Here is a 13775-nt window from a genome sequence, read left to right as displayed (position 1 = left end):
GAGTTACAAAAAGCCATTTCATGCTTTCTAAAAAAATGTGTATGTACGTGCTTGAGTACCTTACATTCTAGTGGCTATCGGGATGGCATGGGTACCATCTAGAGTCTAGAAATAATCACAGACTTCATAAAAGCCAGCATGTATGTTAAGTCCTTATGGCTCAATGACAATAAGAACCAAATACTTTAAAATATTTGCACACAAGAGGTGTGAAAACCTAAGATGTAAACTCCCTGGGGCCTGTGCAGAACAATCTAGTGTATGAACAAAGTTTTTTTTCTGGTTGTATACCCATGGAGTAAGATAATTTCAGAGTTTTAACTGAATGCATTGGTCTCCATCATTATGCAGCACTGGAGTCCAGCCAAAACTTAGCTGCCTTGCATTTCTTCTAAATTTCTGCAAACAGAAATGACCAACCTATCTAGAAATCTTCAACTACAGAACACTGCTGTTCCAAAATCCTGGCTGTCTTCCGATTTTTTTGTATGCTCCACAATCCTATTAAAGTCAACACTAATATGAGGCAGCCAGGACTACCTAAGGCTATGAAGAAGCCTAGGCTTACGGGAGAGAGCTGGTTTAAATAAAGGGTATTACCTCTCCTTACAATCACCAACAAACTGAAAACAGCATCAGTTGGGCTCAGCAAAGGTGGCAACCAACTGTTGGCAGTGCTTGAAATTTTTGGAGAATTCCTTTGGAAGATATGCAAGTGGGCATCACGTCCCCATCAGCCCAGCTCTCCAGTGGCTCCACCAGAGCTAGGATCTCACTTGGTCTCACAGCTCTGATTTCAGATGATCTACTGTTTGGAAACACACAACCAAGCTGATCTGCACAGCATTAGTTCCCTGTCTTGCTTCTTAGGAACGTACCATAACACAAATACCTGGTTTGTGAAATCAAACATCATCTGTCCCCTTGGTCTCCTTGGCCTGCCATTCACTTGCTTCTTCTAAAAGAAATGAGATTACTTCCATAAAACAAGGGAAAACATTTTGGAGGGCAGTGCTTAATCTTCATGTCTTAAGTTAAACTCATGAAATCTGAACTGACACTACAAATATAGGAACCAGAGGAGACTATTTTTTCACATTTGCAAGCATCTCTTCACAACCACAGAAAAGTTGGGAAAGGCGAGTATAATGCCAAGAAATCAAAGTCCAATGTGAAGACAAGTGTGCTTGTTAGCAGAAAACACTTGATGGAAACAAGATCAACTGGCTGTGACAGAGCAAATAGGGCACTGAAGTGCACTGGAATTTCTGGTCCTTTATAAAAAGGATTTATCTATAAACTCACGAAGGGACATAATCTTACCATCCATTGCTGGGGGAGCAGGGAATATGGAGAATGGAACCTGTGGTCTCATCTGTAACTTGTAAACAACCGTAGGTTTGAGTTTCAAAGGAGTAATATGAAGACCTGCTGGAGATGACTTCACTAGCAATTTTAGCTCACCTAAAATAGTGCACGTGTGCCTGTGCAGACACACAGGAGTTGCAGGGGAAGTGTACAGCACATTGCCATGGTTAGAGGTCATGGTCAGGAAATTTAAACTAAAATTCATCAGCTGTTTGTTTCAAACATAACCAAACCAAGTACGCAGCACAATGCGCCACCTCCTCCATTCTACAGGTTTGCTGAATGATACAAATACTGCACAAAATCCATCACCCATGTCCTCTAACTGCCATTATTTCAAAAATCTTGAAATACTAAAAAAGCCTTTGACCTCAGAAAAGCCTAATTACTGTGTATGTATATAACAGAGAAAAATATGACAAACCCCGACACAGCTGTGGTATACCTACCTTCAAATGAACGACTTCACTGAATATTGGTGGGAGTACTATTTGTGCAACACTAAAGCATTAAGAAAAAGAAATCTGCCATTAATCCAATGATGATAACAGCATAAGTTGCCAAAGAGACAGCAAGTATTTCTTTTAAAAAGTTATTGTGTTCTGCCTCCCTCTACATTTCTATGAGCCCTAGCTCTGTAGGTCGAGACACACGCCATCTCATTACCTGAGCCTCTGCAGCCTGTTAGAGACTAGATTCTCCTTGGTGTATTTGCTTTTTTACTGGTCATTCCATTTCATCAAACTAAAGCCATTTTATGATGAAAGCACAAGTATACTAGAAAACATAACTATGGAGACTAACCGCAACTCAACCTTATCTGCTCAGCACTGGAGTGATGATGTTTCCCCACATTTTGTCATACTCAGGAGCAAATTTATAGTATATTGCAAAAAAAAAAGTAAGCTTTCAAAGCATTTTCAAAGGGGGTGGGGGTGGGGGGGAGAAAATAGAAATAGAAACACCACACTTTGGAGCAAGAGGACAGAAAAAGAAAAAGAAAAAAAAAAAAAAAAAAAAAAAAGACATGCTCAGGAGAAAATACCAGAGATGAAAGCCTAGCCTCACTGAATTCCTGGATAAAACAGCCATTGGTTTCAACAGGGTCACGATCTCTGTCAAGATCTGAGTCTGGATTCACTTTTGAAGTAGGTGTGGCCAAAGAGCAGGAGGGAAGAATTAATGCTAATATAAAATATAACTCTCCCTCTTAAACAGCCCATCACACATTTCATTTTACATTGCTATTGACTACAAAAAGGGTGCAAGTGGTTACAAAACCCATCTGTCTGGGTACACCCTACTTTTCACCACAATATCCTTTTCTGTTATCTTTGTATTACACAGCATGATTTTTTTTGTTGTTGCTGGTGGTGAATGGGATGACAGCATTAACACAATTGTTATGCCACATGCCAGAGCTGCATGAATTTTACGACAAGCCACTTTTCACCATACATAAACCAGCACCACACATCTAGGGGCACAGGTTTTGGTACTGCCCTGAGTCAACCGTGATTACATGTTACCTGCTTCAGTGTTGTATTTGTGTGAGTTATGTTTGCACCTTGTATACACATTCACACACACTACATGTATACAGCATTTCTGAACGTATAGGCACACGCATCCATGGATGCAGGAAAAGCACGAATGTTGGAGCCACAATAATGCTGCTCCTGGCTGGTGAGAGTATGTTACTGAATTTGTTTCCATGTTAATGGATCACAGAAAAAATCTTGTAAGGATTATTTTAATTTGTAAAACATTTGTATTCCCTACTGTATTGCAATAAAAGGAATGTGCCAACTGCCAGTCTTTTAAGAAATATGATACAATTCCTTGTACTTTTGGTTTGAAATCAGAACTGAAACACATTTGCTGCAGAAGAACTGATCTTTATGGCCCTGGCAGGAGGTGAAGGCTGGTAGTCAACTCCCTCCTTGCGGCTGTAATCCCTTCATGGGAAACTAGATGTGTCACTCTGTATCCTCTATCCGCTGATTGTTTTCAGAAAAACAGAAAGTCTCCATGACATCACAAAACGCACAACAAATCTATGACTGGAGAAGGCTTTGAGGTCATGCATACACCAGGCAGCACAGCCAGCTCACAGCCGCAAATGGAGGCAGGATTCTGGGTCCTTTGCTGGGAAAGAAAAAAAAATAAATTACTGCCTGCATATGCTACCAGTAAATCAGCACTCACTTAGCCACACTAGAGCATGAAACTCAGCATAACAGATCTTTCAGAGCTCACAGGAGAGGTCATAGTACAAGAATGTTGAACAATATAAGAATCTTTTGCAGGTAAGCAACTTTAAGGTAGGAGGTGTAAGTTGTTGCAACGATAGAAACCTCAGAGGAGATCATCAGAAAATGATTAACATGTTTTTTTCAAAGGAATGTGCACAATTGACAATATTTTCAACACCAACATGTATTTCAAACTCCTCTGGTGTCCTGTTTCTTATGCTTTATACACACACACACAGAGCTCAGATTTTGGTTTTGTTTAACTCCGTATTTCTCCTACTTATAATTACTCGAAGCATTATGATCAGATTATTCACACATTCATTTATTTGGAATAATTCCCATTAAAGAGACTTTCAGAAAAGTAACCTAATGCTGAACACAATTTCTGGTGCACTGCATTTTTTATATTTAATATGTCACTTGATAGTTTGTTAAACTGCCCGATTTGATGTTTGTTATGAACATTCGTTGCATTGAAATCCCAAACAAACATCAAGGATACAACTCTCTTCACAGAGTATATGCTTTATATCATTTGTTGATTTTCTTTGGACTCTCACTTTCTTAGTGGGATTATACCAAAATAGCATGACACTCAAATAATTTTTTTATAAAACCAGTTTCTGCTGAAATTAATACAATATTGCACCCTCATTTTGATTTGATGAGTTAGCCAACATCCCAGGTGAACTGGATGATACTAACCTGGCTACAACGAACGAGGGCAAGAACTTAACAGACAGTTGCACACAGCGGCTGGCTGTTACCTAGCATCCTGAAAGCAAAGTTGGCTTTTCCTCGCATGAGGAATGGACTGAATTCCATGCCAGTACTTCCCTTCTGTCAGCAAAGAGGTTGCCCACCTGGGTACCTACCACCGAGGAGGCACAGGGATGGGTCAAACCTGGCCATGCTCCAGCCCTTTTCTCTGATCACTTGAACTAATTCATCACGGGGAAAGCAACTGGGGAGAAGCTCAGCAGACAGCACAACACAGGGATAAGTTTGGAAGACCGATGTGAAAACCACAGCCCAGGTGGGAAGCCACAGCCACTGACAGCATCCTGCAGGAGAGCAGATCAAGAGATCAGGCTTTGATCAAGAGAATATTGCTGAGAAAAGGGGGACCAAAGCTGCTGTTTCACTTTCTGGAGTCACCTCTAGGGACAACCAAGGAGAACACAATTACTGGGGTCAAATGATGCCTCTCTTCACTTTCACTTCTCCAAAAAACTGTCATTCCATTGGAGCGTCAGGAAGGAGCAGACTAGGAAGTGGTGTGAGTTTCAGTAATGAATCAAGGGCAGGAAAGAGACATAGGAAACTCAAATCTGTAGGAACTGAATGCTTTGCCTTGGCCACAAAAAGACATTCAAATGCCTGTCTCCTTTTCCAGTTGCTTCTTCTTCATACCTTCCCAAGAAACTCCAGGGACCAAGGCAGGGGAGCTCTGCATCCAGCGAGGCTGCTGGCCATCCATCCAGACATCCAGGCTGCTCACACACTTCTAAAAAGTATCTCGTTCATCCCAGTATTTCAAATGAAACCTTTTCAGACACAAGTGAGCTCACTGCTATTTAGCACCGAGACACATTTTTTATTTTGTGATTCCAAAGACATTTGGATCCCTCTCCCCCATCCCCAACTGCCTCTTACTTGGAAAATTCCCAATTCTTCAAGCATGATGTCACGATGTGTTTCCATGAAAAATTAATTTATAATTATAAGCACTATATTGTAACTTCTTTGCATGGTAAAGGATCACACAGAGGGGAATTGCGGTTTAAACAAAGATCTTCTATAATTAGTGATAATAACAAAGGAAATATTCATAATTACATCAAAGGATTCTTCACTGAGTATTGTTTTTATTTGCTTCCTGAGGGAGCACAGAGTTCTCTGAAAGATAACACTATTTTAGGCAGATGTAGATAAATAAAAAAGGTCCATCTAGAGAATCCAACTTCAGACCGAAGCTTGAAAAATACTCCCAAATCCCGAAGAAGGTTTCTAATTGCTCTGATTAGAGGCTGGGCAGCAGTTCTCTGCGAGGTTTGCAGTCCTGGTGGGTCTGCAGTGTGTGAGCACCTTTCCAGATGAACACGACACACGAGGCTGCAGCGTAGCCTGGGCGTCTGTCTCTGTATATAGGAGACATAGTCCGGGGATTAATTTCATCCACCAGCATAAACATCAGACTAATTTTGTGAAGCACAGATAGCTAAAAGTAGCCAAGAGTAATGTTATGCAATAAAACCTGGGATATGTTTCCCCTTTCCAGACCAGGGAATCTGACATAGCTTCAAATAGAAAGAGGCGGCAGTCTGACCAGAACGCAAAACATATTCATTTCATTCCCTTCCAAAGAGACAGCGTCTGAATCTCCCCTACATTAAAGATGCATGCCCACTGTCATATCATTTCAACAGCTTAAATAGTAAATGATGATCAAAATTTCACAACACTTCTGCCCTCCCCTGGAAAAAAAAATAGGTCAAAAATAAATGGAAACAAACTGGCTTCTGCTCCTTTTCATGCATTTGGGGGGTGGGTGGGTGGGTGTGGGGAAGAGGGAGATAAATCTGCATAATACTGAACCGAATCTCTTTAATTCCAGTCAGCTTTTATCATTCAATCACCGAGTCTGTATGTGGAAAAATTCATGCTAATTCCCCCTAGCAACAGCCGCAGCCTATCGGGGGAGCGCGGCACAGGCAGCTGCCAGCCAGCAAGAATAACTCTAAGTAGGTCAGGCCTGCATTTCTAAAAATGCCACGGTCTAGTAACCCCACTGTCCCGTCTGTCTGCCCTGCCCCATAATAACCTCGATTGCTCGGTGACACAATGACATACTACCCTGTTCGGGCGCAATCAAATCACGCTGCATTATTCTGCTGCGAGCATCGCTGCTGGATGAAGGACCCGTCGAGGGGCAGCATTAATCAGGCAGCCATTCATGTCCACTAGCACTTCACTCTGGAGATGGGGCCTGCATTAATGACCAGCTGTTTGAACTAACACAAACAAAATAATGTCTTCCACCCTGCTGGCTGTACAGAATACACTATTCTAATCAGGCAGGTTATGCTCATTGACTAAACCTAAGATGTAAATTAAACAGCCCCAGAAAACACCAGCTTTTGTAACCTTCTATTAATTAAAGTAAGTATATTTAAATTATACTACACACCATTCAAAGAGCTAATGGTTTAATATACAGAGTCATCTCCTCCTACAAATTTGTGTTCACAGTCAAAAAAAAAAACAAAACCAAAAACCCAAACCAAAAATAAAAACCCAACCAACCATCCACCCCCATTTGCATAATGCAATCTACCTATCCTGCTAAATTAAAGAGTGGCATAAACAGAGCTGAACTGCATCCGACTTCTGCTGGGAGCAGGGAACCACACCAGGCTTCCAGCAACGGGGCAGCGTGCACCCTGAGAGGCAGGCACAGGGAACATCGCGGCGGGGTGCTGACCAAAGCCCTGCACGCATCTCCCAGCCCTACCGCCGAGGAAAAGCCAGGCCGAGCAGATTGAGCACCTCCCTGCAATCCCACGGCTTAAACGCTGCCGAGTTGCCTGCACAGACCTAAAAATAATTGCAGAGGTCAGAAAGCTGCTGGCGGGCTCTGGGCATGTGGCTTTAAGAGCAGATCGCCGTGCCCATCCCGCGTCCCCTAGCCGCCCTGGGGACTTCTGTGTGGCTGCAAGATGCTGCACCAAGCCCTTTCCCTCCTCCCCCACGCTCCCCCAACCAGAGAAGCCTTAATATAAACCACACCAGAGCCCAGCCACTCTTCTCTGGGGTGGTATCTCATATCGAATCTGTAATGCCGGAACAGAATTTCGGCATGCCTGCTTTGTGTTTAATTACACCCTTCCTTCTAAACACCTCCTTGCGGCTCGCCCGCCTCTCCCTTTGGAGCATGCCTCGTGTCACGCAGCTGCCTGTGCAGGGGAGCCAGGAAGGGCATTTGCTGGGATAGATGGTTCATCTGCATTTTTTTTGCTGCAGGTTTTACACTTCCACTTGTGAGCGCGTGCCCTCTGGCAAACTGATAATTCAGTCTTCACCGCCGCAGAATTCAGCAAGCCTTGTACATGTAATCCATCCGCAGCTGGTTTAGGAACACAGCAGATTCATTAATCCATTTTGCTCCTTCTTGCTTGAACCAGGCTCGATAACCAGGTTATGACTGTCTTCCTTTGCTCCGTGGCACCCATCACATAGCTATTCTTGGAGAGATACAGTCACTGACGTAACCATGGACTCCTAATTACAAGATGCTGACATCTTGCTTGTCTCTGCAGCTTTGAAGCTGTGAGTTAAGTCTCTCTTCCTCCTCCGCGCTTGCTTTAAAATGCCTTGAGTTAGAAGCACACGACAGTTTCAGAAAGGCATAGGAGTGGCATAAACCCCTTCGCAAAGCCTTCTGTAATGCCAAGGTTATTTTTCTTTAAGCAAACAGAAAACTACAGTTTGGGAGTAATAAGACTCCTTTGCCCCCAGCACAAGAATGTTATCCAACAGCTGGCTAAATATAATCCAACACACAGGGCTGCCTTTGTAGGCTGGGTAACAAATAGTGGAAGGACCAGACAGGCGTCTTGCAGGGCAGCTCACCATGACTATTGGGAAATCCCCTCGTGAACATTTTAGGATGACATTATGGTCTATGGATTTGTATAAAAGGGTAGAAAAAAAAAGGGGGGGAGGAAAAAAACCTCCAACCTCTTTCTCGGTAGGCAGCTGCTAGAAGCTCTGCCAAGCTCTGCAGCTCAGTGCAGCACTTGTTTCCCCTGTTTCTGCATTGTTCCAACGTGGCCGAGCCGAGCTGCCTACCAAACTAAATATAAATATGCTCACGCTGACGAGTCTACCTGCTCTAAAAACACGGTCTCCTCCATGCACGTTCAACAATAAAAAGTACGCTCAGGTACATTTCAGATAAATCTTTTGCCAAATGCGAGCATTGCCTTTTCTCCATAGATGAAGAATACCTTCTAATGAGAGTTTGATGCTGAATAGTTTTTTTTAAAAAAAAAGTAAATATAATGCTGAATATAAATGCTCAGTTGAGCATTTAGCCATCTGATGACTGTGGTAGCCAGCTGGTCTAGAAGTCATCTGGGATGCATTTATTTTGATTAGATTGATCACATTTCTATTTACAGTATAGAATTTTTCACCATACTGAATACAGCTGTGTTTATAAAGATTTTAAAATGGAGAAAACAAAACCCCATAGTTTCTTGCAGCACAGTGCAGAAGATTCAGTGCTTCAAGGTGTTAAGCGGAAAGGATCTGCTTTCACATTTCTTAAAAGAATTCTGCCTACCATCTGTTTTTGCAAAGTGCTGCCTCAGTCAGGAAATGGGTGTAGGGCTATAGCTGAAAATACAAGCTGCAATCAAGTCTGACCCAGCAAAGTAACAAACTTCCTCTGTAAATTGGTCAGAAATGTCTTTCTTTCATGTCTATGCATGCTCACACACACACAAAAGCACATACATACAAATATATATACACAGAGTGCATGGCTGCTGTTTTCCCTGAGGATATCGCGGCAGCCACCTAGCTCATCAGTTCCCTCCCTGACAGCATCAGGAGTGTTCGAGCTAGAATTTACAGTCCCTCTGTCCATACGTTGCTTTGTTAATCAAGCCATCCTCTCTGCAGTGAGAATGCACAGAATCAGACAAACGGCACGTAGCATTTCTTCTTCCTTTGCATTTGCATTCGCTCGCTCTCTCCTGCTCCCATGGCTTTGCCTGAAGAGGCAGGCACAACCGATACCTTATTGCTCCATCTCCAGCACAACGCTGAGGTGAAACCCGACTGCAGCACTGTGGCTTCCCCATGTTAATCCTCTGGAGCAGCAGAGGCTGGATTCTTGCTGCTGATGCCCTTATCGAGCACTGGATTACTTTACATAATATTTCTTTAAGCTTTCACCCACCCCATCCTAGATTAACACCCCTCCTTTCTCCTCCCCTCCTCCCCCCAAAGAAAACCCCAAAATCATCACATATCGCAACCCTTTGCTTCCAGAACCAACAGAAAAAACAGGGCTCCATCGCTCTTCTTTCTTAGCAATGTGCAGACGAGTGAGTTTCAAGTCAGCCAAGCCGGGGTGAAGCACAGGCAGCGAGACTGCAGCAGCCCCAGCAGCAGAAACAGCAGCAGCCGCCCAGGTAAATGGGGGGAAAACCAGGCTGTGTCGAGAGCGGTGCAGCATCGGAGCTGTAAGTAAAGACAATCTCGCTTCTTCCGAACGTTGCAGCTTTATGCCTGCAGGAACAGAGAAAAGGGAAGACCCAGAATTAAAAATACAGTTGAGAAGAAACAATAACTGTAATAAATTACTGTAACTTTATTTTTCTGGGCTTTGAGGGTTTTCTGGGGGTGTGTTTGTGTCTCTTTTCCTCTCCCCCTGCAAAGTCTCCTGTGTTGCTGGATGCTACTGTCCAAGAGTGCGGAGTCACAAAGGCTCACTCTCCAAAGCGCAGTGAGACCAGCATCACATGAGAAACCACATGACGCACCCAAATCGGATGCTGATGTGGTCCACTATCGGGAGGGGCGGGGGGGGAATCTCGACCGAAACATGCCCCTCTCTAGTGCTTAGAAAGAATTTCCTTTTTAAAACATTAAAAAAAAAAAAAAAAAAAAAAGCCAAACCATAAAATTCTCCCTATCTATCCATCTTCAACACCAGCGCTCCAGGAGGCAGGAGAATGCTGTTCCACAGATACTAGCTGGATGGCAGCAATATTACTTCCAGGCTACGTTATTCAAAGCTGATTCCACTTAAGTGAATTCCTGAAAAGCATACTCCATGTCTTCATAACATGAACAGGCTCAGAAAACCAACTCCATTATCGTTCCCTGCAATCTGTATCCAAACCTGTGTTCTGAATAATTTATTTGAGACTAATAAGCTGTTTGCCAAGACCACTCCTTTTCCCACTCAGCCCCACTCTCGTGAGCAACTACAGCAAGGAACAGAGGGGCATTCACTGTTTTCATAACTGGTAATTTTAATAAATGCACTGTCCCACAAAATAATCAGGAATAAATGAGCAGAAGGGGTTTTTCCTCACATATGGACATGACAGGGCTCTCTCTGGTTTGCAGACGGTGGTAACGTTTTCCTGATATTGCCAACTCAAAAGCTTTCAGTCCAAGTCAAGAAGCAAACACTCTTGTCTGCCAATTCCTGCAGAGGTGTTGTGCCACGCTGTTTAACGCAGAAACATCTGGACACCCCTGGCAGTCCCCGAACCAGAGCACGCAGCTTCGCAACGCTGTTCGCTGTCAGGGCACCAAGCAGTTAACATCCTTGGCTGTTTTACCATCTTGCCTATAGGAGCTTGGAACCGAGGGACTGGTTCGCTTGAGAAACAAAAGCAAAAAAGCTGACCTTGATGATCGATGGAATTGCTGCTGCATAAAGTTATCATCCAACAGTTAGCAGTTTGTAGCTTGTTTTACTCCTAACATTTGTTGAAGTGACAGAGCAGGTGGCACAGAGTCCTCCATCCCCTTTGTTTGCAAAAGCCGGGCACCACCTCGCAATGCTGCGCTCCCTGGCTCTTTACACTGGAACCGTACGCGGTGTCGGGGAAATGTAAGAAGATAGCTGCTGTCAATCCGCACAGCTGTTTTGCGCAGGATCCCATTGCAAGCTCTGAAGTTATATGATGGAGATCAAGCACAGAATTCCCCAGAAGAGAGAGAGATGCCTAGCACTCACACGGGGAAGTGCAATCGGAGCAAAACCCGAGTGCTCCTTCGTGCCAATTTCAACCTTCCCAACTGTTCACGCAATAGCAGATTGCAAAAATTTGCACAAGGCAGTTGTAGCTTGTTCTCATTGGCTCCTATCAGAAAGGGGGTTTGCAATGGGCTGCACCTAGGAGTTGCCTAAATTCCATGTAAAATCCAGTTGTAGCATTTACCCTCAGCCTGCAATTACAGTTCGGGAGAGCCGCAGGACTGCACGTACAGAAATCGCAAGTTTACCACAGTCATCTGAGGGCATTTTCACCTGCGGGGTTAATAATTTCAGCATCGGCAAGTCTTTGCTGGAAAATGATATTGGTACACCCAAATTCAGCCTGTAGCTAATGGATATAATACTATTTTCAGGTGCGGTGTCAGCTCGTATAGAGAATAAAGGCCACGGATGACTTTTTCTCAGTCTAAAAGGTAAATGTTCCTGAGGTAGGGACTCAGGGCAGCAAAATAAATATCTTCAGGGCTTTGGATTACAAGAGGAGCTGTCCTGGTGACCAGTCTCTTTGTTCTTAGCATATAGCAGTTATAATACCACTGCTTAGAACAGCTTCTGATCTGTCCTCACTAGTTTCTAAGACAAAGCTGCAGGAGTTACTGACTGTGAGCTGATGATCTTTCCCACTTGATACCAGTAGCTCCTTTATCTGTTCTGACTTAGAATGACAGATATGTTGGTTGGAAGAGTCCTCTGGAGGTCACTTAGTGAACCCCCTGGCTGTCATCAGCATTACATGAGGCCAGCTGCAACTTCCTGAAAGGTCCTGAAAACCCTCAGAGATGGAGGTTCTAGAACTTCTCTGGGTAACCTTTTCTAGTGCTGTGCCTCCCTCCCTGGGGAAATAAATGTGCAAGAAATAAATGTTCTTTCTCTACTTCTTACATACACAGCCTTCACTGCATGCTAGTGGGAAACACTGAATTGCACACATTTTCCTAAATCTAACACCGAAACCAAAGAGAAGTGAAGGAGTCAAGGAACAAAGAGACTTTCCTTTTCATACTTATTTAACCAAGTTCAGCTTAAATCAGTAACACCTCCAAATTGCCACTACCTGATGATCATTTGGATATCTAGATGTTTCCAGTTCAACTATTAAGTAAACCACTAAAACCCCAGTGAACACCCTGAGAACAATCCCAGTGTTCTGCCATGCATTACCCCTGAGAAAGGGGAAAACCCCAAGACCAGATACATGCGAAACCTGAAGTACTGTCAGACGTCAGAATTAGGGCTGAACCAGCTCCTTATGAGAGACCACTCTATGCACATAGGGCTTAAAAATCTAATTCTTACACTCAGATCCCTTCAGATAACCTCCCCACTAAACTCTTTGATAACAGCATGGGTAACTAACTCTTTCTTCTCTCTCCAAATCTCTACCATCGGTACTTTGCTCTGTTAGATACTGTTAACTCTCAAAGTAATTTGTTGGCAGACTGAAATTGCCTGTCTAAAATGACTTTCTCGGTCGAACTCCACAGGACATTTTCTCCTCCTCCATACAGTGAACAGAGAAATAGGAAGCTGTACAGACAGAAGGGCTGAGGGCACAGGTAGGGATTTCTGGTTGACATCACTGCTGCCTGACTTCACATGAAAGCTTTTAGACTGGAAGACACAGAAAGAACTGGGCTTTTTTTGGATGCTGCCTTAACAGGCCATCAATAGAAGTCTTCCCAACATCAACTTGGTGCCAGCATTTGAAGATCTGTTCTCAAACATTTGATCATAAACCCTGCTCTGTATTAGTGCAGCTTTGTCTACCTCAGGGATACGTGAGCTGTGCTGGATTTGATGTAACTGCCCACAGGGGACAGGCTTTGGAGCTAAAGATTCAGCAGCAGGCTCTAAATCAACGTAAAGAATGACAGCAATATACAGAGAGGCCAAAACAAGCATAACTCGTGACTGCTTAAAGGCTACTGAATTTTGTGGAGGGGTTTTCAGCTATACTTCTTCATATGGCTAATTAGCTGTTTGGTACAGACCTTCACTACAACATGCATCCCTGCAAGTGTAAGATTCACTGAAGGTCGCTGAAAATGAAACTTTGGATCCCAGCTCCAAGACAGTTGCACTGAGAGAGCAAGACCTAAATTCCTTTCAACACCAGACGAGTGTTGGGGCTTGAAAGAGGAAAGCTACACAGCCGCCTTCAGGGCACCAGCTTTTCTGTTTGGGGAAAGTCCCTTTTGGGTCTTACTCCCTGAAGTCAAAGGAAGCAGAACTTCACACTGGTTAAGCATAGCAGGCACCGCAGAGACCAGACAGAAGGAAGAGAATTTAAACCAAACAAGTATCTGGCAAATAGTTTAACATCCATTTAACTTTTTGCTTAC

The 13775-nt window shown here is 43.5% G+C and overlaps 1 long non-coding RNA gene across 3 annotated transcripts in view; it reads right to left on the bottom strand.

Moving 5' to 3' along the window:
- Positions 1-5402: 5402 nt before the first annotated feature.
- The window catches only part of LOC130146659 (uncharacterized), a 268364-nt gene continuing 259991 nt past the window's right edge, over positions 5403-13775 (bottom strand). For all 3 annotated transcript variants that reach the window (XR_008820973.1, XR_008820974.1, XR_008820972.1), the window contains one exon: positions 5403-9926. This is a non-coding gene — a long non-coding RNA (uncharacterized LOC130146659). The remainder of the gene's footprint in view (positions 9927-13775) is intronic.

Source organism: Falco biarmicus, chromosome 3 (assembly GCF_023638135.1).
Source record: "Falco biarmicus isolate bFalBia1 chromosome 3, bFalBia1.pri, whole genome shotgun sequence".
Lineage (NCBI taxonomy): Eukaryota > Metazoa > Chordata > Aves > Falconiformes > Falconidae > Falco > Falco biarmicus.
Note: the sequence above shows the minus strand (reverse complement) of the source record. Positions and strands in the feature narration are given on the sequence as shown.